General features: G+C 44.4%; 1 protein-coding gene across 5 annotated transcripts in view; it reads left to right on the top strand.

Moving 5' to 3' along the window:
• Nucleotides 1-24294, top strand: part of TTC17 (tetratricopeptide repeat domain 17) — a 116733-nt gene that overhangs the window by 5538 nt on the left and 86901 nt on the right. The window contains exon 1 of one of the 5 annotated variants that reach the window (XM_066363006.1): nt 8943-9016. The exons of the other annotated variants lie outside the window; for them this stretch is intronic. The gene's annotated coding sequence lies outside the window, so the exon portion shown is untranslated. Of the gene's footprint in view, nt 1-8942; nt 9017-24294 lie in introns of those variants that run through there. 5 annotated transcript variants of the gene reach the window in all.

Genomic DNA, 24294 nt, shown 5'->3' with positions numbered 1-24294 from the left:
GTGTCTAATTCAGGAGGTCAGTGGTGGAGCCAAGGATTCTACATTTTTTTATTATTTTTTAAGGTTTTATTTGTTGATTTTATTTGTTGATTTTTTTTTAAATTCATTTTAGAGAGGAGAGGGAGAGACAGAGAGAAAGAGAGGAGAGACAGAGAGAGAGAAGGGAGGGAGGAGCTGGAAGCATCAACTCCCATATGTGCCTTGACCAGGCAAGCCCAGGGTTTCGAACCGGCGACCTCAGCATTTCCAGGTCGATGCTTTATCCACTGAGCCACCACAGGTCAGGCTATTTGTTGATTTTAGAAAGAGAGAAAGGCGGGAGAGGATCAGGAAGCATCAACTTGTAGTAGTTGCTTCTGGTATTTGCCTTGACCCGGCAGGCTCGGAGTTTCATTCAACCAGCAACCTCAGTGTCCCCAGTCAACACTTTATCCACTGTGCCACCACAGGTCCAGGGGATTCTTCATTTTCATCAAACTCTTTAGGAGATTATGATGCCATTGGGTCACAGATCATTCTAAGAAATGCTCTTCCTCCAGCTTCTGTTCCAGCCTTCTCTTTTTACCCTTTACATATACCTGGGCAATCCCATTCTTTCTCAGGACTTACGTTACCATAGATACGCTGAAAATATCCACATTTCTTTTTATAATTCAGATTTCTTTCTCCAGAGTTGTAGATTCAATACCTCTATATTTTAATTCCATGTGAATGTCCCCTTGGCACTTCAAGCTTCAAATGACCAAATCTAAACTCATTTTACTCCTACACCTGTGTCATGCACTGTTTTCCTAATTTAATGGAAGACACCATCATGTACCGACCACATATCTGTCCACATCATAAGTCTAGTTGTCTTTTTTAACTTCTCCCTCTCCCTTACTCCTTACAGACATCTTTCCATTTCACTTTCTAATTACTTCTTCCCAAAGCCACTATCATCACTGTAATTCAATAACGAAAGTTTGAATTACAAAAGTAAAGCATGGCAATGTAAAAAAAAAAATCTAACATTTTGGAAGTATTTAAAGTAATAAAGTGAGTCCTTCCACCTCTACCTATTCTCTCTCACTCCCCAAGGAAACTGCCTTCAACAGTTTGCTACATCTCCCAGGACATGGTCCAAATTCTTTTCCCTGTCTTATGATCGGACCTTCCTCTCTCTAGCTTTCTGTCTGCCTTATGATCGGACCCTTCCTCTCTCTAGCTTTCTGTCTGCCTTGTGATTGGACCCTTCCTCTCTCTAGCTTTCTGTCTGCCTTATGATCGGACCCTTCCTCTCTCTAGCTTTCTGTCTGCCTTGTGATTGGACCCTTCCTCTCTCTAGCTTTCTGTCTGCCTTATGATCGGACCCTTCCTCTCTCTAGCTTTCTGTCTGCCTTGTGATTGGACCCTTCCTCTCTCTAGCTTTCTGTCTGCCTTATGATCGGACCTTCCTCTGTCTAGCTTTCATTCTGCCTTATGATCGGACCCTTCCTCTCTCTAGCTTTCATTCTGCCTTATGATCGGACCTTCCTCTCTCTAGTTTTCTGTCTGCCTTATGATCGGACCTTCCTCTCTCTAGCTTTCTGTTTGCCTTATGATCGGACCCTTCCTCTCCCTAGCTTTCTGTCTGCCTTATGATCGGACCCTTCCTCTCTCTAGCTTTCTGTCTGCCTTATGATCGGACCCTCCTTCTCTCTAGCTTTCTGTCTGCCCATCCCTGAGTGCCCCACCCTCACCCCAGAACAGATACACAAACACACTTAGCCATACACAACTTTTGTCAGTGTCCCCAAATATGTTCTGTTCTCGCTTGCTTCTGGGCCTTTGCACATGTTCTTCCCCCAAGATGTCCCCACCTGGCTGACTTATACTTTTCATAATTAAACATCACTTTCTCGGGGAAGCTTCTGTAACCCCCAGTTTGGAATAAGCTCTTCTTTCTATGCGCTTTCAGAGCACCCCGTCCTCCCTTAGGAAAGCACTGACATACCGTGCTGTGTCTGTCTCAGAGCACCCTGTCCTCCCTTAGGAAAGCACTGACATTCCGTGCTGTGTCTGTCTCAGAGCACACCGTCCTCCCTTAGGAAAGCACTGACATACCGTGCTGTGTCTGTCTCAGAGCACCCCGTCCTCCCTTAGGAAAGCACTGACATACCGTGCTGTGTCTCAGAGCACCCTGTCCTCCCTTAGGAAAGCACTGACATACCGTGCTGTGTCTGTCTCAGAGCACCCCGTCCTCCCTTAGGAAAGCACTGACATACCGTGCTGTGTCTGTCTCAGAGCACCCCGTCCTCCCTTAGGAAAGCACTGACATACCGTGCTGTGTCTGTCTCAGAGCACCCCGTCCTCCCTTAGGAAAGCACTGACATACCGTGCTGTGTCTGTCTCAGAGCACCCCGTCCTCCCTTAGGAAAGCACTGACATACCGTGCTGTGTCTCAGAGCACCCCGTCCTCCCTTAGGAAAGCACTGACATACCGTGCTGTGTCTCAGAGCACCCCGTCCTCCCTTAGGAAAGCACTGACATACCGTGCTGTGTCTGTCTCAGAGCACCCCGTCCTCCCTTAGGAAAGCACTGACATACCGTGCTGTGTGTGTCTCAGAGCACCCTGTCCTCCCTTAGGAAAGCACTGACATACCGTGCTGTGTCTCAGAGCACCCCGTCCTCCCTTAGGAAAGCACTGACATACCGTGCTGTGTCTCAGAGCACCCCGTCCTCCCTTAGGAAAGCACTAACATACCGTGCTGTGTCTGTCTCAGAGCACCCTGTCCTCCCTTAGGAAAGCACTGACATACCGTGCTGTGTCTGTCTCAGAGCACCCTGTCTTCCCTTAGGAAAGCACTGACATACCGTGCTGTGTCTCAGAGCACCCTGTCCTCCCTTAGGAAAGCACTGACATACCGTGCTGTGTCTGTCTCAGAGCACCCTGTCCTCCCTTAGGAAAGCACTGACATACCGTGCTGTGTGTGTCTCAGAGCGCCCCGTCCTCCCTTAGGAAAGCACTGACATACCGTGCTGTGTGTGTCTCAGAGCGCCCCGTCCTCCCTTAGGAAAGCACTGACATACCGTGCTGTGTCTCAGAGCACCCTGTCCTCCCTTAGGAAAGCACTGACATACCGTGCTGTGTCTGTCTCAGAGCGCCCCGTCCTCCCTTAGGAAAGCACTGACATACCGTGCTGTGTCTCAGAGCACCCCGTCCTCCCTTAGGAAAGCACTGACATACCGTGCTGTGTCTGTCTCAGAGCGCCCCGTCCTCCCTTAGGAAAGCACTGACATACCGTGCTGTGTCTGTCTCAGAGCGCCCCGTCCTCCCTTAGGAAAGCACTGACATACCGTGCTGTGTCTGTCTCACAGCGCCCCGTCCTCCCTTAGGAAAGCACTGACATACCGTGCTGTGTCTGTCTCAGAGCACCCCGTCCTCCCTTAGGAAAGCACTGACATACCGTGCTGTGTGTGTCTCAGAGCACCCTGTCCTCCCTTAGGAAAGCACTGACATACCGTGCTGTGTCTCAGAGCACCCCGTCCTCCCTTAGGAAAGCACTGACATACCGTGCTGTGTCTCAGAGCACCCCGTCCTCCCTTAGGAAAGCACTAACATACCGTGCTGTGTCTGTCTCAGAGCACCCTGTCCTCCCTTAGGAAAGCACTGACATACCGTGCTGTGTCTGTCTCAGAGCACCCTGTCTTCCCTTAGGAAAGCACTGACATACCGTGCTGTGTCTCAGAGCACCCTGTCCTCCCTTAGGAAAGCACTGACATACCATGCTGTGTCTGTCTCAGAGCACCCTGTCCTCCCTTAGGAAAGCACTGACATACCGTGCTGTGTCTGTCTCAGAGCGCCCCGTCCTCCCTTAGGAAAGCACTGACATACCGTGCTGTGTGTGTCTCAGAGCGCCCCGTCCTCCCTTAGGAAAGCACTGACATACCGTGCTGTGTGTCTCAGAGTGCCCTGTCCTCCCTTAGGAAAGCACTGACATACCGTGCTGTGTGTCTCAGAGCACCCTGTCCTCCCTTAGGAAAGCACTGACATACCGTGCTGTGTGTGTCTCAGAGCGCCCTGTCCTCCCTTAGGAAAGCACTGACATACCGTGCTGTGTGTCTCAGAGCACCCTGTCCTCCCTTAGGAAAGCACTGACATACCGTGCTGTGTGTGTCTCAGAGCGCCCTGTCCTCCCTTAGGAAAGCACTGACATACCGTGCTGTGTGTGTCTCAGAGCGCCCCGTCCTCCCTTAGGAAAGCACTGACATACCGTGCTGTGTCTCAGAGCACCCTGTCCTCCCTTAGGAAAGCACTGACATACCGTGCTGTGTCTGTCTCAGAGCGCCCCGTCCTCCCTTAGGAAAGCACTGACATACTGTGCTGTGTCTGTCTCAGAGCACCCCGTCCTCCCTTAGGAAAGCACTGACATACCGTGCTGTGTCTGTCTCACAGCGCCCCGTCCTCCCTTAGGAAAGCACTGACATACCGTGCTGTGTCTGTCTCAGAGCACCCTGTCCTCCCTTAGGAAAGCACTGACATACCGTGCTGTGTCTGTCTCAGAGCACCCTGTTTCCCTTAGGAAAGCACTGACATACCGTGCTGTGTCTCAGAGCACCCTGTCCTCCCTTAGGAAAGCACTGACATACCGTGCTGTGTCTGTCTCAGAGCGCCCCGTCCTCCCTTAGGAAAGCACTGACATACCGTGCTGTGTCTCAGAGCACCCCGTCCTCCCTTAGGAAAGCACTGACATACCGTGCTGTGTCTGTCTCAGAGCGCCCTGTCCTCCCTTAGGAAAGCACTGACATACCGTGCTGTGTCTGTCTCAGAGCGCCCTGTTTCCCTTAGGAAAGCACTGACATACCGTGCTGTGTCTCAGAGCACCCTGTCCTCCCTTAGGAAAGCACTGACATACCGTGCTGTGTCTCAGAGCACCCTGTCCTCCCTTAGGAAAGCACTGACATACCGTGCTGTGTCTCAGAGCACCCCGTCCTCCCTTAGGAAAGCACTGACATACCGTGCTGTGTCTCAGAGCACCCTGTCCTCCCTTAGGAAAGCACTGACATACCGTGCTGTGTCTCAGAGCACCCTGTCCTCCCTTAGGAAAGCACTGACATACCGTGCTGTGTCTCAGAGCACCCTGTCCTCCCTTAGGAAAGCACTGACATACCGTGCTGTGTCTGTCTCAGAGCACCCTGTCCTCCCTTAGGAAAGCACTGACATACCGTGCTGTGTCTGTCTCAGAGCACCCTGTCCTCCCTTAGGAAAGCACTGACATACCGTGCTGTGTGTCTCAGAGCACCCTGTCCTCCCTTAGGAAAGCACTGACATACCGTGCTGTGTCTCAGAGCACCCCGTCCTCCCTTAGGAAAGCACTGACATACCGTGCTGTGTCTGTCTCAGAGCACCCCGTCCTCCCTTAGGAAAGCACTGACATACCGTGCTGTGTCTGTCTCAGAGCACCCTGTCTTCCCTTAGGAAAGCACTGACATACCGTGCTGTGTCTGTCTCAGAGCACCCTGTCCTCCCTTAGGAAAGCACTGACATACCGTGCTGTGTCTGTCTCAGAGCACCCCGTCCTCCCTTAGGAAAGCACTGACATACTGTGCTGTGTCTGTCTCAGAGCACCCCGTCCTCCCTTAGGAAAGCACTGACATACTGTGCTGTGTCTGTCTCAGAGCACCCTGTCTTCCCTTAGGAAAGCACTGACATACTGTGCTGTGTGTTTCCTCATGTAACAGCCCCGTTAGACTACTGCTGCTCTATGAGGGGGTGGCCGTGTCCATATTCTCTGCCTCATCTCACACTGCTTAGTCACATAGGTACAGCAGTGTCTGTTGAATGAATGATGTAAGGAAATGAGAGAAGAGGTTCCTGCCTTTTAGGAATTTCCCATTATCTGAATGAAGCCTTCCCCACACTTGTTAATGTAATCATCACCTGCAGACCAGCCTAAAGGAAACCTCAGGCTTCTAGAACTCCACGCTCAGGCCTTGGAAAGGTGCTGCTGTGATAAGGCTGTGTGTGCAAGGGAGGTCATCCACTTTGTCACTGATGTTATATCCAAAAAGTCACCTTTATTGCTCAGACATCAAAAAATGTGGAGAGGCCCTGGCCGGTTGGCTCAGTGGTAGAGCGTCGGCCTGGCATGCAGAGGTCCCGGGTTCGATTCCCGGCCAGGGCACACAGGAGAAGCGCCCATCTGCTTCTCCACCCCTCCCCCTCTCCTTCCTCTCTGTCTCTCTCTTCCCCTCCCACAGCCAAGGCTCCATTGGAGCAAAGGATGGCCCCGGGCGCTGGGGATGGCTCCTTGGCCTCTGCCCCAGGCGCTAGAGTGGCTCTGGTCGCAACAGAGCGACAACCCGGAGGGGCAGAGCATCTCCCCCTGGTGGGCAGAGCTTCGCCCCTGGTGGGCGTGCCGGGTGGATCCCGGTTGGGCGCATGCGGGAGTCTGTCTGTCTCTCCCTGTTTCCTGCTTCAGAAAAATACAAAAATACAAAAAAAAAAAAATGTGGAGAAGCAACAAGACAGGAATAGAGTGACGAATAAAAACGGGAAAAGAGTCGGAAGGGGCGGCGATGAGATGGCTGAGGACGGCAGCTGCACTGAGGTGGAGGGATTAGGCCTGCAGTGGGCTCAGCAGCTGTTGCCCTGTAGAAGCACTGGGGGAAGTGAGCAGAAGGCAGTCTGATGGTGAGGAAAGTGTCAGAAATTAGAACAGCTTTGCACTCCGCAGTGTGGGCAGCAGGGTGCGGACAGTACCTGCACCTGGGCTGTCCTCCACGGTGCAGAAGAGGGAAGTCCTCTGCTGGGCGGCTCTTTGTAGCCAGACTCCTCAAAGGAGCCCTTTGTGTGCAGACTCTCTTCTCTGCCTTTGCATAGGTCTCTTTTAAACCCGCCCCAGTCAGTTCTTCACCCCCCACACCTATTGTCAGGATACCCAGAGCCTGTCTGTCATACCAGCAAATCCAGTGTTTAGTTCCAAGTCATCTTAGCAAGCCAGCGTTTGTCTTCATGCCTTATTGAACTGTTTTCTTACATGGCTTCGAGGACATACACACCTGGTTTTCCTCCTAAATCTCATTCTCTTCTGCTGAATTCCTCTTTTCTTCCTGAGTCTTAAGTACTGTTGTGCCCACCAGGTGATCTCATGCTATCTCATGGTATAAAATATATATTCTGAGAACTCCCAAATCATACCTGCAGTCTCTCCCTGAACTCCAGCTTCATATGTCCAACTGCCTACTCAACGTCCCCACTTAGCTGTTCAGTAGACACCACAAACACATGCATGTTTTGTTGTTGTTGTTGTTGTTTCGACAGAGTCAGAGAGAGGGACAGATAGGGACAGACAGGAAGGGAGAGAGATGAGAAGCATCAGTTCTTCATTGCAGCTCTTTAGTTGTTCATTGATTGCTTTCTCACATGTGCCTTAATCGGGCCTACAGCAGAGTGAGTGACCCCTTGCTCAAGCCAGCGACCCTGGGCTCAAGCCAGCGACCTTGGACTTAAAGCCAGTGACCATGTGATTCCACGCTCAAGCCAGCAACCCTGTGCCCAAGCTGATGAGCCCGGGCTGAACCCAGCAACCTCAGGGTTTCGAACCTGGATCCTCCATGTTCCAGCCCGATGCTCTACCCACTGCGCAACCACCTGGTGTCTGTTCACCTGTCACCTCTTTTCTGACCACGCTATCTAAAACATCATCTCCTTCCATCACTCTATCTTCTTATTCTGCTTTGTTTTTCTTCATAGCATTTATTACTGGCTCTATATTTTCATATACATTTTATTGCTTTCCTTTTTATAAGAACATAACCCAGGCCCTAAAACAGTGTTTGACATATGGTACCAACTCAGGAAATACCAGGTGAGAGGAGAAGAGAGTACTTGCATGTCTGTGTGCAATTACTTACACCTGCAATAGCTTTTGCAGATCGTTTCAGCCTACTGAAGGACCACCATCGTGTTAGCAGTCTGGAGGAGGGACAGCGAGTTTACTTTAAAGGGAAAAAAACCAGTTCTTTCATTCTCCCTGTTAGAAATGGAAGGTGTAGGCAACCTAAGACTTCTCTAAAAACATGGTGTCTCCGAGCCAGCAGTGTATGGTGCCTCAGGTAATCTGCTTTCCTGTTGGGCATTGGGATATATTGCCTCGCCAGCATGCCTTTCATGATATGCTCAAAGAACTCATATCTGAGGCTGTGGCATTATTAAATTAATTGCATATGTAAATTTAGGTAAGTCACAATATTCAGAAATGTTTTAATACAAATATGTACAAAAGAAGGATTTATTAAAAATCTGTAAGGTTGTGACAATTTTATAGAAGCCAAAATATATATCATATTTGCTTTCAAGACACACTTGGGAGTTCACACTGGCAGATGGATCATGTGCCTCCCGTGGTGGTTCAGTCAGTAGTAACTGCTTCATGAATCTAACTTTTGAAAAGAACTCGTTTATGCATTTTTACTAACATTTTACTTCAGCCCTCACTGGCACTCTGAGGCACTTGGTTACTTTATACTTAAAATCTGCTGACGGGCAAGAAGGAACCCAGTGGTCAATCTTTCCCACCTTGAATGGGGAGCTGAGATGGGTAATTAATCTTTAGTACAACTCAAGGGGTTTGAGTGCTGCCAAAAGTGGCCAAATGGAGTCAAGAACGTTTTTTATTTGAGCAAGTATTTGTTGAGTGCTTTTTGTGTGTCCATTAACAGTTGGCTGGCTTGGCTCACTCTTTCAACACATACTTGAATGATTTCTTTGTTGGGGACTTGGAATACAGCAGTGAGGGAGCTGCAGCCCCTGCCTTCATAAAGTTTGCATTTTATATAGTCACACATGGCAGTGACTCTGATTTAGGATTTTAATAAAAAACTTTTATTGTAATAAGAACAATTTAACATATTTCATTGAACATTCTACCAAGTGTTTTCATATTATCTCTTTATTCTCATACAGACCCAGTAAAATGTGGTTATTGATCTCTCTGTTGAGTAAAGGAATTTAGGCTGAGTGTGGTTAAATTCCTTGCCCAAGGTCATACAGGTAAGAAGTGGTAAATGTGACCTCAAGCCCAGATTTGATTCTAAACTGTTTTCTGCAGTGCTAAACATTGCTACTAACAAAACCAAAAATTCTGTAGTTTTATTTGTAAAAAAAATACCAAAATTAAAATTCTTTTGCAATTTTATCATTGAACTTAAAATTATAAAATTCACGGTCATTGTTCAAAAGCTTTTTTCAAGCTACATAGTATGTTATAAAATGAAAAGTGAAAGTTTTGTAACTACTCACAAACCTTCTTCCTGGAAGCAGTCACAGAATTAGTGTGCATTCTTTCAAAAAGTTCCTATGCATTTGTGAACACATATGTATAGATTTGGTTTAAACACACAGCTGGAGACATTTTGTCTCACAACTATCTTTTATTCACTTAATAGATTTAAACATCTGTTCATGTCAGAAATAAAAGGCTAGCCCCTTCTACCTCAAGACTGAATAGTATTCAGTTGTATGGATAGTCTTTAGTTTATTCAACCAGTTCCCCAGTGGGAGACATTTAGATTGTGTCCAGGTTTTTACTGTCATAAACAGTGTTGCAGTGTGAACATGCTTATATATTTATCTTTGTGTATATTGAGTATATCTATGTGTAAGGTGAATTCCTTGAAATGGAATTTCCTGGTTCTAAGAATGCATTATGTTTAATTGCTATATTGTCCTAGATATTGCTATATTGTCCTCTTAAAGGACTGCATCAGGAGTGTTTGAAAATACTCAACAGTGTTTGAAATATGTAAAACCTTTGTTCGTAATCCAATTCTAGTGAAAGACCACTTATTCCATCCGTTGCCCTTCACTAAAGTGTTGTGGCCATAAGTAGAAGTATAAACAAAAGGGAACTTTCAGTCTGGTTTTGTTGTCTACATAGAAAAATTAAACCCTTGTCACTAATGCTTATTTCACACTTTTCGGGATTACAGTAAAAGAAGTTAGTTAAGCTGAGTTTTTCCCCCCACAATTGATACTACTAATGTTTTGATGAGTATGTACTCAAATAGAACTTTAGTCAATCGCATGCGGGTTTTTTTGTTTGTTTGTTTGTTTGTTTGGGTTTTTTGTTTGTTTGTTTTTTCCTGAGTTTTTTTTTTTGTGGCAGAGACAAAGTCAGAGAGAGGGACAGATAGGGACAGACAGGAAGGGAGAGAGATGTGAAACATCAGTTCTTCATTGTGACACCTTAGTTGTTAATTGGTTGATTTCTCATATGTGCCTTGACCGGGGGGCTACAGCAGACTGAGTGACCCCTTGCTCAAGCCAGCGACCCTGGGCTCAAGCTGGTGAGCTTTGCTCAAACCCGATGAGCCCGCGCTCAAGCTGGCGACCTCAGGGTCTCAAACCTGGGTCCTCTGTATTCCAGTCTGACGCTCTATCCACTGCGCCACCGCCTGGTCAGGCTGCATGTTTTTTAAAGCAGCAATTTCTGGCATGAATAGCAGGTAATTTCCTGGCTGTTGAGTTTGCCATCACCCAAATAATGATAAAGTTACTAAGATTCCATTTCTGGCACTTCTGTTTGTGTCCCTTTTTCAATATTTGATTAACAGATCTGCCTCAGCTCGGGCTACTGTGACAAAACCCCATCACCTGGGTGGGTTAAGCAATAGCAGTTGACTTTCTCACAGTTTTGAAAGCTGGAGGCCAAGATCAGCATGCTCAGACTCGGGGGAGACTCTCTGGACTGCAGGTCACTGCATTCCTGCTGTCTCGTGAAGGAAGGGAGAGAAAGAGATAGGAAGCTCGCTGCTGTCTCCCCTTATAAGGGCATTGTTCCCATCATGAGGGTCCCACCCTCATGGCATCTTCTAAACCGAATTACGTCCCAAAAGTCCCTTATCCAGTTACCCTCACATTGGGGTTAGTGCTTCAAAATATGTATTTTAGGAAGACAGTTCGGTCTACAGCACCCATTTAAGAACTTCTAAGTTCTCTCCTGTTTTATTAATCACCATTATTTCTGGTATTTAGTGGGTGCTTTTATTAGTTTCCTAATTGCTGCTAAAAATCACTAATTTATTGGCTTAAAACAACACATTTACTATCTTACAGTGCTGTGAATTAGAAGTTCAACTCTTTTTTTTTTCTTTTAATGTTTATTTTACTGATTTTAGAGAGGGGGGAAAAGGGAGAGAGAGAGAGACAGGAACATCAATCCGTTCCTGTACATGCCCTGATGGGGGATCAAACCAGCAACCTCTGTGCTTCGGGATGACATTCTAACCAGCTGAGCTATTCAGCCAGGGCAGAAGTCCATCTCTTATCTTATTTCACTAGGCTAAAAGCAAGGGGACAGCAGCACTATAGATCTTTCTGGAGGTTCTAGAGGATCGTCCATGTCCTTGCCTTTTCTAGATGCCACCGCATTTCTTGCCTCTTGACCCCTCTTTATTGCATCTCCAAAGCCACAATGTTGCATCTTCCTGACCATTTTTCCTTAATCACATCTTTCTCTTTGACTTCCCTATTCTTTTTTTAAATTATTTTAAATTGATTTTAGAGAGAATGGAAGGGAGAGACAGAGACATTGGTTTGCTGTTTCACCCATCTGTGCGTTCACTGGTTGATTCTTGTTTGTGCCCTGACCGGGGATCAAACCCACAACTTCGGCATACGGGGTAATGGTCTAACCAACTGAGCTAACCAGCCAGTGCTGACTTCCCTATTCCACTGTTGTTGTTATTGAGCTGACTGCTTTTATTTATTTTTAAATGTTTTTTAATTTTTAAAATTATAGTTGATACAGCTATTCCACTTTTTAAGGACCCTTGTGATTCATTGGGCTCATCTAGATAATCCAGAGAGTACTCTATTTTAATTAAAGTAATCTGAATATTGACCTTAACTCCAGGTCTTAAAACTCCAGTTACCTTAATTCCCTTTTGCCATGTAACTGAACATATTTAGAGGTTCTGGGGATTAGGACATGGACATATCCATTAAGCCATTCTGAGTTGAATAAATATTGCTGCTGGAATGAGAGTCACCTTTGAGTTACATGTCAATTCTGTTTAGCTACATTGTTTCTGTATATGTTTACATGAATATCATAAGAATTCAAATGATATACATCCATGGCTCTTGTGTCTTCATCCAGTGTTTCATTCTCTTTCCTTGTAAAATTGTAAACTGCCTACTTTATTCATTATGTTATTTGTATAGTTCTTGGTTACATAAATCAGAAAGTGTAGACTAATAGCGCTTATATTAGAAGTTGTTCATGTCAGAAATGAAAAATTAACTTGTCAGGAAAATGTTGATTGTTTGACATGAATATTCTCACAAAATCAGCTGTAGCACTACCTATCCAAGTCCAGATTATAGCTATATAAAATCCTTCAGATACCTAGATTATTTTATATGACTTCAAGCATGTACAACTGTGTCTTCCTGGAATTTTGAAAATAGAAAGGTAAAATCTGCCTGACCTGTGGTGGCGCAGTGGATAAAGCGTCAACCTGGAAATGCTGAGGTTGCCGGTTCAAAACTCTGAGCTTGCCTGGTCAAGGCACATAGGGGAGTTGATGCTTCCTGCTCCTCTCCCCTTCTCTCTCTCTCTCTCTCTCTCTCTTTCTCTCCTCTCTATAATGAATAAATAAAAATAAATAAATAAATAAAAATAGAAAGGTAAAATCTAATTTAAGGTAAGACTTTTAAAAATAGTTATATAAGGTCATAAAAATTTCTGTGCTGGTCAGGATTCAGTATTTTTGTTCATTTAAGGCAGTGGTAGTCAACCTGCTCCTTACCAAATGCTTTCATGGTAGGTGTTAGCGGAGCAACCAAAGTATAAATAAAAAGATAGACTGAACTATAGTTAGTTGTTTTATATAGATTTATTCTGCCAAACTTAGTGAAAATCCGACATAAAGTACTTGGTAATTATTATTATATGCTTTAACTTGCTGTAACTCTGCTTTATAAATTTTATAAAGTAAAGTTACTTCCCTACTTTATAAATCACCATGACTGTGGAACCAGTGGGCAGTTAGAAAATTTTACTGCTAACAGAGATACAAAAGTGGGCAGTAGGTATAAGAAGGTTGACTACCCCTGATTTAAAGTTAATTTTTAGTGTTGATAACCTGGTGTCCTACAAAATTGATACCAGCTTTTAATTTTTCATTAAAATACTATACAAATACTCTAAGAGCAAAAAAGTGATCTTTAACAAAAGTTTTCCAAATCCCAATAGTTAATAATAAATAGCATTTTGTTGAGGTTTTTTGTTTGTTTATTTTTAGCAAGAGAGCAAGTGAGAGAGAGGAACAGACTGGAAGGGGGAGAGATGAGAAGCATCAATTCTTTGTTGCGGCACCTCAGCTGTTCATTGATTGCTTTTCAATATGTGCCATGACCAGGGGCTCCAGCCGAGCCAGTGACTCCTTGCTCAAGCCAAGCACATTGGGCTCAAGCCAGTGACCTTGGGCCTCAAGCCAGCGATCATGGGGTCATGTCTGTGATCCCGTACTCAAGCCAGTGACCTGGTGCCCAGGACCCAGGCTGGCGCTCTATCCACTGCACCACCGTCTGCACGGTCAGACATTTATTGATCTTACACAAGTAAATGTTTTTAGTAAAAGATTTGTTTATAGTAAAGTTTTGACAAGTATAGGCAGGAGCCTGTGTACTTCCCTCTCAAGAGCTCAGGCTAGACTGGTGTTTTGTGAACTTGCACTTCTCTGGACCTGGAAGATGCTGCAGAGATTCAAGAGAGCTGCATGCAAAGTGGGACAGCACACTCTTCTGCCTCCCTCAGCCCGTCCCTCTAAAGCTCATCTTCCTTCCCTCAGCCCGTCCCTCTAAAACTCATCTTCCCTCCCTCAGCCCGTCCCTCTAAAACTCATCTTCCCTCCCTCAGCCCGTCCCTCTAAAACTCATCTTCCTTCCCTCAGCCCGTCCCTCTAAAACTCACCTTCCTTCCCTCAGCCCGTCCCTCTAAAACTCACCTTCCCTCCCTCAGCCCGTCCCTCTAAAACTCATCTTCCCTCCCTCAGCCCGTCCCTCTAAAACTCATCTTCCTTCCCTCAGCCCGTCCCTCTAAAACTCATCTTCCTTCCCTCAGCCTGTCCCTCTAAAACTCATCTTCCCTCCCTCAGCCCGTCCCTCTAAAACTCATCTTCCTTCCCTCAGCCCGTCCCTCTAAAGCTCATCTTCCCTCCCTCAGCCCGTCCCTCTAAAACTCATCTTCCTTCCCTCAGCCCGTCCCTCTAAAGCTCATCTTCCCTCCCTCAGCCCGTCCCTCTAAAACTCATCTTCCTTCCCTCAGCCCGTCCCTCTAAAACTCATCTTCCCTCCCTCAGCCCGTCCCTCTAAAACTCATCTTCCTTCCCTCAGCCCGTCCCTCTAAAGCTCATCTTCCCTCCCTCAGCCCGTCCCTCTAAAACTCATCTTCCCTCCCTCAGCCTGTCCCTCTAAAACTCATCTTCCCTCCCTCAGCCCGTCCCTCTGAAACTCATCTTCCTTCCCTCAGCCCGTCCCTCTAAAACTCATCTTCCTTCCCTCAGCCCGTCCCTCTAAAGCTCATCTTCCCTCCCTCAGCCCGTCCCTCTAAAACTCATCTTCCCTCCCTCAGCCCGTCCCTCTAAAACTCATCTTCCTTCCCTCAGCCCGTCCCTCTAAAACTCATCTTCCTTCCCTCAGCCCGTCCCTCTAAAGCTCATCTTCCCTCCCTCAGCCCGTCCCTCTAAAACTCATCTTCCTTCCCTCAGCCCGTCCCTCTAAAGCTCATCTTCCCTCCCTCAGCCCGTCCCTCTAAAACTCATCTTCCTTCCCTCAGCCCGTCCCTCTAAAGCTCATCTTCCCTCCCTCAGCCCGTCCCTCTAAAACTCATCTTCCTTCCCTCAGCCCGTCCCTCTAAAACTCATCTTCCCTCCCTCAGCCCGTCCCTCTAAAGCTCATCTTCCTTCCCTCAGCCCGTCCCTCTAAAACTCATCTTCCCTCCCTCAGCCCGTCCCTCTAAAACTCATCTTCCTTCCCTCAGCCCGTCCCTCTAAAACTCATCTTCTTCGTCGTCATATTAGCCTGATGGGGGCCACAGACAGGAGGGTTCCCTCGGCAATCATTTGAAAATGACAGCGAACTAGATTTAAAATCAGGATAGAAACCTGAGGAGAGGGAAGTAAGGAACGAGAAATACAGTGGATGCTGCCTTTTTGAGGCGCTGTGCCTGGCCCCGCACCTGTGAGAGGAACTTTCTCCTCTGTGGATGTGTAAGGAAAAGCTACAGAATTGCTCCTCAGACCTCAGCTTACACTCGTCATTACAGTTTGTTTTGTTTTTAAGATACATGTTGTATAGTGCTCTAAAGATTTCTTTTAACAAGATGATCCACAAGTAACACTTTTAAAAGGAAGAAATATTTTATATATTTAAGTAAAATATGTTCCCTGAGGATAAAGTCAGAGAACACAAGAAGACAATAATTATTACCCTCCAAAGTCCCTGTGCTTGACACTTCAAAAGCCAAAATAATGTGAGAGTGTGAAGTAAGGAAAGGTTTGTTGACTAACCAGGCACCAACTGAGAAGATGGGAACTCTAGTTCTTCAAATCCATTTTAAGAAAGTGCAAGGTTCAGACTTCTTTTATGTGCAGGGAAGGGGAAATGGGAGGGGCTGTTTTTGTAATAACTCAAGTCCCAAGCAGAATTCCTATGACTAGCTTGTCTACAGCAGGAGCTGTCAGCCATGGGAATAACACAGGCTTGAACAAATGGAGTCAGAGAGACTAAGCATTTAGCTCTGTTTATAATCACCCAGAGTCCACCAACTAGAAATCACCATTCCTGAAATAGGATGTGTAAAATGTCAGATGGATTTAAAGAGAGACTATGAGAAAGATGTATTTTATAAGACACAAAAGAAGAAATACATATGGCCAACAAAGAGATTAAAATGTATTTAGGCCCTGGCCGGTTGGCTCAGTGGTAGAGCATCGGCCAGGTGTGTGGATGTCCCAGGTTCGATCCCCAGCCAGGGCACACAAGAGAAGCACCCATCTGCTTCTCAACCCCTCACCTCTCCTTTCTCTCTCTCTCTTCCCCTCTTGCAACCAAGGCTTCATTGGAGCAAAGTTTGCCCGGGCACTGAGGATGGCTCCATGGCCTCCACCTCAGGTGCTAGAATGGCTCCTGTTGTGACAGAGCAACACCCCAGATGGGCAGAACATCACCCCCTAGTGGGCATGCCAGGTGGATCCCGGTCGGGTGCATGCGGGAGACTGTCTGTCTGCCTCCCTGCTTCTCACTTCAGAAAAATACAAAAAAAAATGTATTTACCCTTACTCCTAAATTCTGTTTCTTTTTTTATTATAAATTTTTATTAATTTTAATGGGTGACATCAATAAATCAGGGTACATTATGTTCATTGTAGTGCACTATCTTATGAGTACTTCTGTACTCCATTGTCCTTTGCTGCTGTTAATCTCCGTCCTCTCCCCCTTTTTTTTGGTTTTTGTTGTCACAGTTTAAATTTGGTTTTATTGTGTTCTTGGTGGAGCTTTTACTTGTGGTTTTGTTTTGTTTTGTTCTTTGTGTCTGGTTGGAAACCCCCCTTTAGTATTTCCTGAAGTGGGGGTTTTCTGATGATAAATTCCCTCATCTTTTCTGTATCTGTGAATGTTTTTATTTCTCCTTCATATTTGAAGGATAGCTTTGATGGGTATAGTATTCTTGGCTGGAAGTTCCTCTCTTTCAGAACTTTAAATATTGGGGTCCACTCTCTTCTAGCTTGTAGAGTTTCTGTCCAAGAGAAAGTAGCCCTTGCTCAGGTTAGTGAGGAAGGCGAGTGCTCCGTTCTCCATCTTATTTCCTACAGGGTTGATTATATATTTAGTCAGTTCTTCGCTCGATCATACCTTCGTGTTCAGTGTGTGGGACTTCCAGACGCTCCAAGGATAGATTTTTCTGTCACTGGTTGAAGAACTTGTTGAAATTTTGGGGAGAGGTATCGGGAGCACTCTTCACGGTGCCATTTCTCTGACTTCCTTCAATTCTGTGTTTCTAAAAGTGTGTAGACACTCTGTGACTGTTGTTAGGAATTTAAGTTGATTCACTATTCCGGAGAAAAGCTAGCTGATAAAATGTGATACTTTTGTTAGTTTAAATCTCTCATTCTGGTAGAATTTGGAAATTACAAGGTACTTTGGAAATCGGTAGGCTGAGGAAACATAAACCCAGGAAGGAAAAGTGATTTGCTTAAGGTCATAGACCTGTCAAGGACTTATATTTTCCTAATTGCTGGTGGCTTAGCCACTTTACCTCCTTGCCAATCATCAGTGAATGATAATGCCTTAGAGATGGAGTATCTAACAAATGTGACATCGACAGCTTCATCAAACAATAATGTCATAAATGTCTAACATGTACCCAAAGCATATTAAGTACTGAGGGTTGAAACAGGAATGAAAGTCCTGTGGTGGCGCAGTGGATCAAGTGTCCACCTGGAATGCTGAGGTCACCGGTTCAAAACCCTGGGCTTGCCTGGTCAAGGCACATACAGGAAACAACTACTATGAGTGGTTGCTTCTGCTTCTTCCCTCTTTTCCTAGCTCTCTCTCCCTCTCTCTCTCTCTTTCTCTCCTCTTCTAAAAATCAATAAATAAAATATAGAAAAAGGGAATGAAAACCATTTTTTGGAGAGACAGACATACAATAATTAAACAGTGTAATAATGCTATTGATGCCAGTTCTGATGTGGTTCTATTGTAGTATCAAGAGAAAGGAATTTCAAACGACCCCCACTTGGAGAAGCTTAGGTTGTAGTAAGATTTATGTCAGGTTGAGACAGAAGATTGCTCACAGGCATTCAATGTCTCATCTCCATCTCTCTTGCCAAGGAGAAAGTCCAGTCATGTCTTCATTAAGCCCAGTGCAAAAATCAAAGTCCAGATACTATGCACCATGGTTTAGCACATATCAAACCTCAGTCTAGTCCAGGCATTACTCAAGGTGTGTACTTGGAAGACCATCTGGCTGCCAGCCCACACAGTGTGGGAGCAAAAGTGGCTAGAGCCTTCCCAAGCAGGAAGGCAGAGAGAAGGGCAAAAGGGCTGGATCTCTGGTCAGCCTCTATTTATATTTGAGGCTGAAAAGGACTAGCTTTCCTTTAAGCCAACCAATTAGTTTCTTTTAAATGTTGCAGGTTTCTATTGGCTCCTCCCACTAACTAATTGGATCCTTCCCCTAGGATAGACTGACTAGCCATCTGGCTTCCCCTGAACTCGCCCTAAAGTGGAAGCAAAGAAGCACCTCACCCCAGCACCGGGACCAGCAGTGCCTTGGGCAGATTCATCCCCAAAAGGCTAGAAATTGAGGAGGGCTAAGGGAACAGTGGACTAATTAGCCTGTGAATGATATAGCCTTTTAGAAAATGAAACTAAATGGAATGCTGACACTTCTTACTGAAGCAGGCTTTCCAAGTTTTATAAAATCTGATGTCCAACTCCCTTTGCTCTCTTTCCCCATCAATATCTAGCTACCTGCCTCTGTTAACATTAAGGAAGTGTGTATAAAGTAATAAGGAAGCTGAAGAGAAGAATGGCCTCACAAAAGAAATGTCATTAGAGCAAAGTCATTTGGCCTTCCCCAAAAGCATCGGGATAGAAATGAATTCCAAGTAGATGAATCAGCATGTGCAAAGGCACTGGGGCTTAAAGAGCCATGATATGAATATACCCCAGGCAGAGGGCCTAAAGAAAATTAGGAAGAGAACCTTAAGACATACCCTCAAAGATTTTCTGTATTGAAAATTTATTGGAACATCTGGACACATTCTAAGTACTACAGTTTGATCAAGGGATCAAACAGTGTATCCAAGATAGGTTTTTCTCTGCATTTCTCTCTCTTTTTTTAAAGGACTTTTTTTATTGATTCTGCAGAAAGAGGAGTCAGGGAGCTAGAAGCATCAACTCATAGTTACTTCAACTTTAGTTGTTTATTGGTTGCTTGTCCTATGTGGCTTGACCACAGGCGGTTGAACCTGCGACCTCAGTGCTCCAGGTAGACACTCTGTCCACTGTGCAACCAGAGGCCGGGCTGCCTTTCTCTGCTTCTTTAACCCCATTCTCAGGCCCCCTGTGGTTAGAGGTTGGATTATCCCCCAAAGCTCAAACAGATGTTCTGGATTAGAGATTTTTTTATTTTTTTTTATTATTATTTTTTTTACAGAGACAGAGAGAGTCAGAGAGAGGGATAGACAGGGACAGACAGACAGGAACAGAGAGAGATGAGAAGCATCAATCATCAGTTTTCAGTTGCGACACCTTAGTTGTTCATTGATTGCTTTCTCATATGTGCCTTGACCACGGTCCTTCAGCAGACTGAGTCACCCCTTGCTCGAGCCAGCGACCTTGGGTCCAAGCTGGTGAGCTTTTGCTCAAACCAGATGAGCCCGTGCTCAAGCTGGCGACCTCGGGGTCTCGAACCTGGGTCCTTCCACATCCCAATCCGACGCTCTATCCACTGCGCCACTGCCTGGTGAGGCAAGAGGAATTATTTTTAAATGAGTGTGGCATAATGTAAGATTTTATTTACCAGTTTCAAACTGCTGTTCGGAAAAGATTAACTTCCCCATTAATGTTACTTTCATATACTCATTTGAATACCATTTTTTAAAAATAGTGGATAAAAATGTTCATATATGAAGGATAAGTTGCATATGAGGGATGGAATTCATGTTACAATAGAAATGTTCAATTTTCTGTCATAAAAGACCAGTACAAAGTGATTGATTAAAACTTGCTTTTGTAGAACTCAAATATGTTTATACCCTTAGGTTGATATTATTTTTAAGTTTAAAATGTTCACCTTTTATCTAATTTGGCAGTGGAGTAATTACCCTCATACAGTGATATTTCTATCCTTTGCTGTTGAATATACTAAATTCACAGAGATAGGACTCTCAGTCAGAGATGTAGATGTTAGTGCTATTTTGGTTGGAGAGAACAGCAGATGAAATATATAAAAATGAACTTGGTTTGAATAAGATATTTACTGCTGTTATATATAATTGGATATATGTACTTATAAAATTGAATTGCCTTAGATGGTTTTTTTTTATTAAAATGAATTGCTACAGTAACAGTGAAACTTTATTTACCTGGAACTCTTAGAAAATGAATCATTTTGGATAATAGAATTCCAGAGAGTGAATTTCCAAATACTTGGTCAGTCTTTCCCTGTAGTTTGAATTTTGCTCTAAAATATATTTCACACTGCCTCCCCTGCTTAAGTGAAGAAATTGAAAATAATGTCATTGTTTCTTAATGGTTCTGGTCATTACAAGCACTATTTTCTGCGCCTTGCAGTAATGGAAGTTTGTAGGGTTGTTTGTCCCTTGTGAAAAAGCCGGGAAGTGCTTTGAGATTATGTGTACGCATTATGGTCTTTTTTTTTAAATTAAATTTATTGAGGTGACATTGGTTAATAAGATCACACAGGTTTCAAGTGTACATTTCTGTGACACATCATCTGTCTACTGCACTGTGTGCTCACCACTCAAAGTCAAGTCATCTTCCGTCACCTCTAATTCCTGTCACTCTTTGCTCCTGGGCTTACAGCCACCTCTTCTAAATGCTAACGATTTTGAAGGCATATTACCATTCCTTCTTAGGATGTACATAAAAAAGGAGTGACTAGGTTCCAAATATTGACTCATAGTGGGTCTGATTCACAGAGTCTTAATAAACTTTTATTGGCTGAGTGGATGTGTGGTATTTGTAATCTTCTAAGGAAGAGGAGCAGTGTGTGGAAGGAGAGAAATTCAAGCTGATTGACATTTGCCAAGGATGTGTTAAAATGCAAGAACTTGAAGATATCTCAATAAAAATATATGTCGGACCTGACCAGGTGGTGGTGCAGTGAATAGAGAATCGGACTGGGATACGAAGGACCCAGGTTTGAAACCCTGAGGTCGCCGGCTTGAGTGCGAGCTCATCTGGTTTGAGCAAAGCTCACCAGCTTGAGCACGGGGTCACTGGCTTGAGCGTAGGATCGTAAACATGACCCCATGGTCTCTGGCTCGAGCCCAAAGGTCACTGGCTTGAAGCCCAAGGTCACTGGCTCGAAGCCCAAGTTTTGCTGTCTTGAGCAAGGGGTCACTCACTCTGTTTTAGCCCCCCCCCCCGAAGGCACATATTAAAAAGTAATCACTGAACAACTAAGTGCCGCAATGAAGAATGGATGCTTCTCATCTTTCTCCTGTCCTGTCTGTTCCTATCTGTCCCTCTTTCTGACTCTCTCTCTGTCTCTGTCAAAAAAAAAAAAATGTATGTCAGGCTATATAAATCATTTGCTGCCAACCCTTATCTGGAGAAGATTTGTGCCATTTGCTGCCCTGTTAAAAGAGAAACACCCCTGTGAGTAGACTCCCTTCCTCTGTAATCACTTTATACCTCCTCTCGCTGCTGTATCTTTGTTGAACTAAAAGCTTCAAGGAAATGAAAAGTATTTCCTCATATTTGAATGTTGGCCCAACCCATGTTATTCAAATATGGTAAATCCTAGTTATATAGTATCTTTTTTATCCAAAATTAAGATTATACTTTAAGTATTTCTCATATAAACCTTCATTTGTTTCATTCTTTCATTCCTCTTAGAATTCTGCACATATCAAGTTATCAGACTGGTTAGGTATTTTGCAATGGGAATGTCATGCTCCCACTTTCATTCCTCCTTCCCTAATTTTTTTTCCAAAAATCCTTATTGAAAAATACTTACATAAAGTTATGTACTAAATCACTCAACTACCTCTTGAGAAATGGACAGAGTTGCAAAGTCAGCAGGCTTCCTTTGGCTTCTTTATGTATAACTCTTTTGTGCTCTGGCCACTGGCTATAGCTTTTACATTTTCTACTGTAAAAATTTTGGTGTGCTATAATATATCAAATAATATATCATATTATAAAAAAGATTGATGGGCCTTGGCTTGAAATTGGTCCATATTCAATTTATGGTAGTAGCTTTCCCTGCCTCACCCACATATGCCTATTGGGACTATGCTCAACTACTATTGAAAAGAGGAAAAATCTTCCACCTTTTGCTGATAGGCCTTTGCTAGGTTTGATTGACAGAGTTTTACAGCTCAGGTGGCCATGCATAGGCCTTGCTGTTCATATGTTAGTGCTTTTTAAATTCAGAATTCAGTTTTAATGTAAATTCCCATAGAGTGGGAAGGCCAGGGAGCAGTGAAGGAATCTCATCTTAAGAGCAAGACGATAGGAGATAGTAATTATAGAACTAGGTAATGATAATTATGTAGGTCAGATCATTGCAATGAAAGTGTGATTGGAGGTACTCAGAATTAATATCTCTTTTCCTCTGGAATCTCCAAGATGGTAGAATGAGCAGAGGCAGGTAAGTTTTATCTGTAGTCATTGAGCATTGTCCAGTTATCATGTATATTATTAAAGCCACTTTATTTCACGTTCTTACTCCCTCTTTACAAAATAATTTTTTAATAGGCTCTCATATTCACCAGGGTTTAAGCAAGGCTGTCTTCTATGCGTAAAAGGTGAGCTCAAAACTCAATTAGTTGAGCCGATATCAATTTCTTAGAGGTTACAAAAAGTGTTTCTTCTTAAAGTGGAACTTTGACCATCTGACACTATGAGATAGAGGGAACTTCATCTTATCCCTTAGGTACCAAGGTCAGTGTCTTAGATTTTTCTGAAATGCCAGAAGCTTTGTGTGTATGTGTGTGAATTGTTTCTCCTTATTATAAATGTGTTATGCATACATTACCAATAATTTAAAAATATACAAGTGTATAAAGTAAAAGCATAAATGTACCTCTCCTTTATCCCACTCCTCTAAAGACACCACTGTAAACTGACTTAGCTTTGTGCCTACACAGATATGTAAATACATTTATATATATCATTAAAAATATACACATAGCTTTTTAAAAGCTCATAGTATACTTACTATTCTTTATTGCTTTTAGTTCATTATACATTGTGAACATCTTTGCGTGAAAATAGATCTAGCTTTCTATATCCCATTTCACTGGGTATTGGATTTCTCTATTCCCTTATTGATTAACTTAGATTGTTTCTATTTTTTTTTTCTCAGCTAAAAGTCTTATAATGAGCATCCTTGTATATATCTGCCTACCTGTTTATGAATAACTGTACAATAGCTTCCCAGGGTTTATAGTTCCAGGTGAAAGGATATGCACTTTTAACATTTTGATACATATTGTCCAAGAACGCTCCAAATAAGAATAAATTTATAAGCCTCCTATCAGCATATGAGAGTAATTTTTTCTACATCTTCAACAACATAATTGCTTGTTTATGATCCAGGGAACATGAGTCGTAACTAACAAATCTTAAGGTTATTTATATTATCTTTCATTTATGGCTTCCATAAATAGCTTTCAAAAACTGATCCTGCCTTATTGGTGGTGACGCATTGAATACAGCGTCAACCCGGGACACTGAGGACCCAGATTCAAAACCCCGAGGTCACTGGCTGGAGCGTGGGATCATAGACATGACCCCATGGTCGCTGGCTTAAGGCCCAAGGTTGTTGGCTTGAGCCTAAGGTCACTGGCTTAAGCAAGGGGTCACAGCCTTGGCTGGAGTGCCCCGCACTCCAGGCATGTATGAGAAGCAATCACTGAACAACTCAAGTGCCACAACTAAAAGTTGATGCTTCTTGCCCTGGCCGGTTGGCTCAGCGGTAGAGCGTCGGCCTAGCGTGCGGAGGACCCGGGTTCGATTCCCGGCCAGGGCACACAGGAGAAGCGCCCATTTGCTTCTCCACCCCTCCGCCGCGCTTTCCTCTCTGTCTCTCTCTTCCCTTCCCGCAGCCAAGGCTCCATTGGAGCAAAGATGGCCCGGGCGCTGGGGATGGCTCTGTGGCCTCTGCCCCAGGCGCTAGAGTGGCTCTGGTCGCAACATGGCGACGCCCAGGATGGGCAGAGCATCGCCCCCTGGTGGGCAGAGCGTCGCCCCTGGTGGGCGTGCTGGGTGGATCCTGGTCGGGCGCATGCGGGAGTCTGTCTGACTGTCTCTCCCTGTTTCCAGCTTCAGAAAAATGAAAAAAAAAAAAAAAAAAAAAAAAAAGTTGATGCTTCTTATTTCCCTCCCTTCCTGTCTGTCTCTCTCAGTCTCTCTCTTGCTAGGAAAAAAAGAGGTCCTTTTAGCATTTTCCTTTTATTGCTTCCAACTCTGTTAAGATATGGAATCTGTTTAGTGCTATCAAAATAAGACAGTCCCTGCCTGGCCTGGCCTGTGGTGGCGCAGTGGATAAAGCGTCACCA

Source organism: Saccopteryx leptura, chromosome 1 (genome assembly GCF_036850995.1).
Source record: "Saccopteryx leptura isolate mSacLep1 chromosome 1, mSacLep1_pri_phased_curated, whole genome shotgun sequence".
Taxonomy (NCBI): Eukaryota; Metazoa; Chordata; class Mammalia; order Chiroptera; family Emballonuridae; genus Saccopteryx; species Saccopteryx leptura.
Note: the sequence above shows the minus strand (reverse complement) of the source record. Positions and strands in the feature narration are given on the sequence as shown.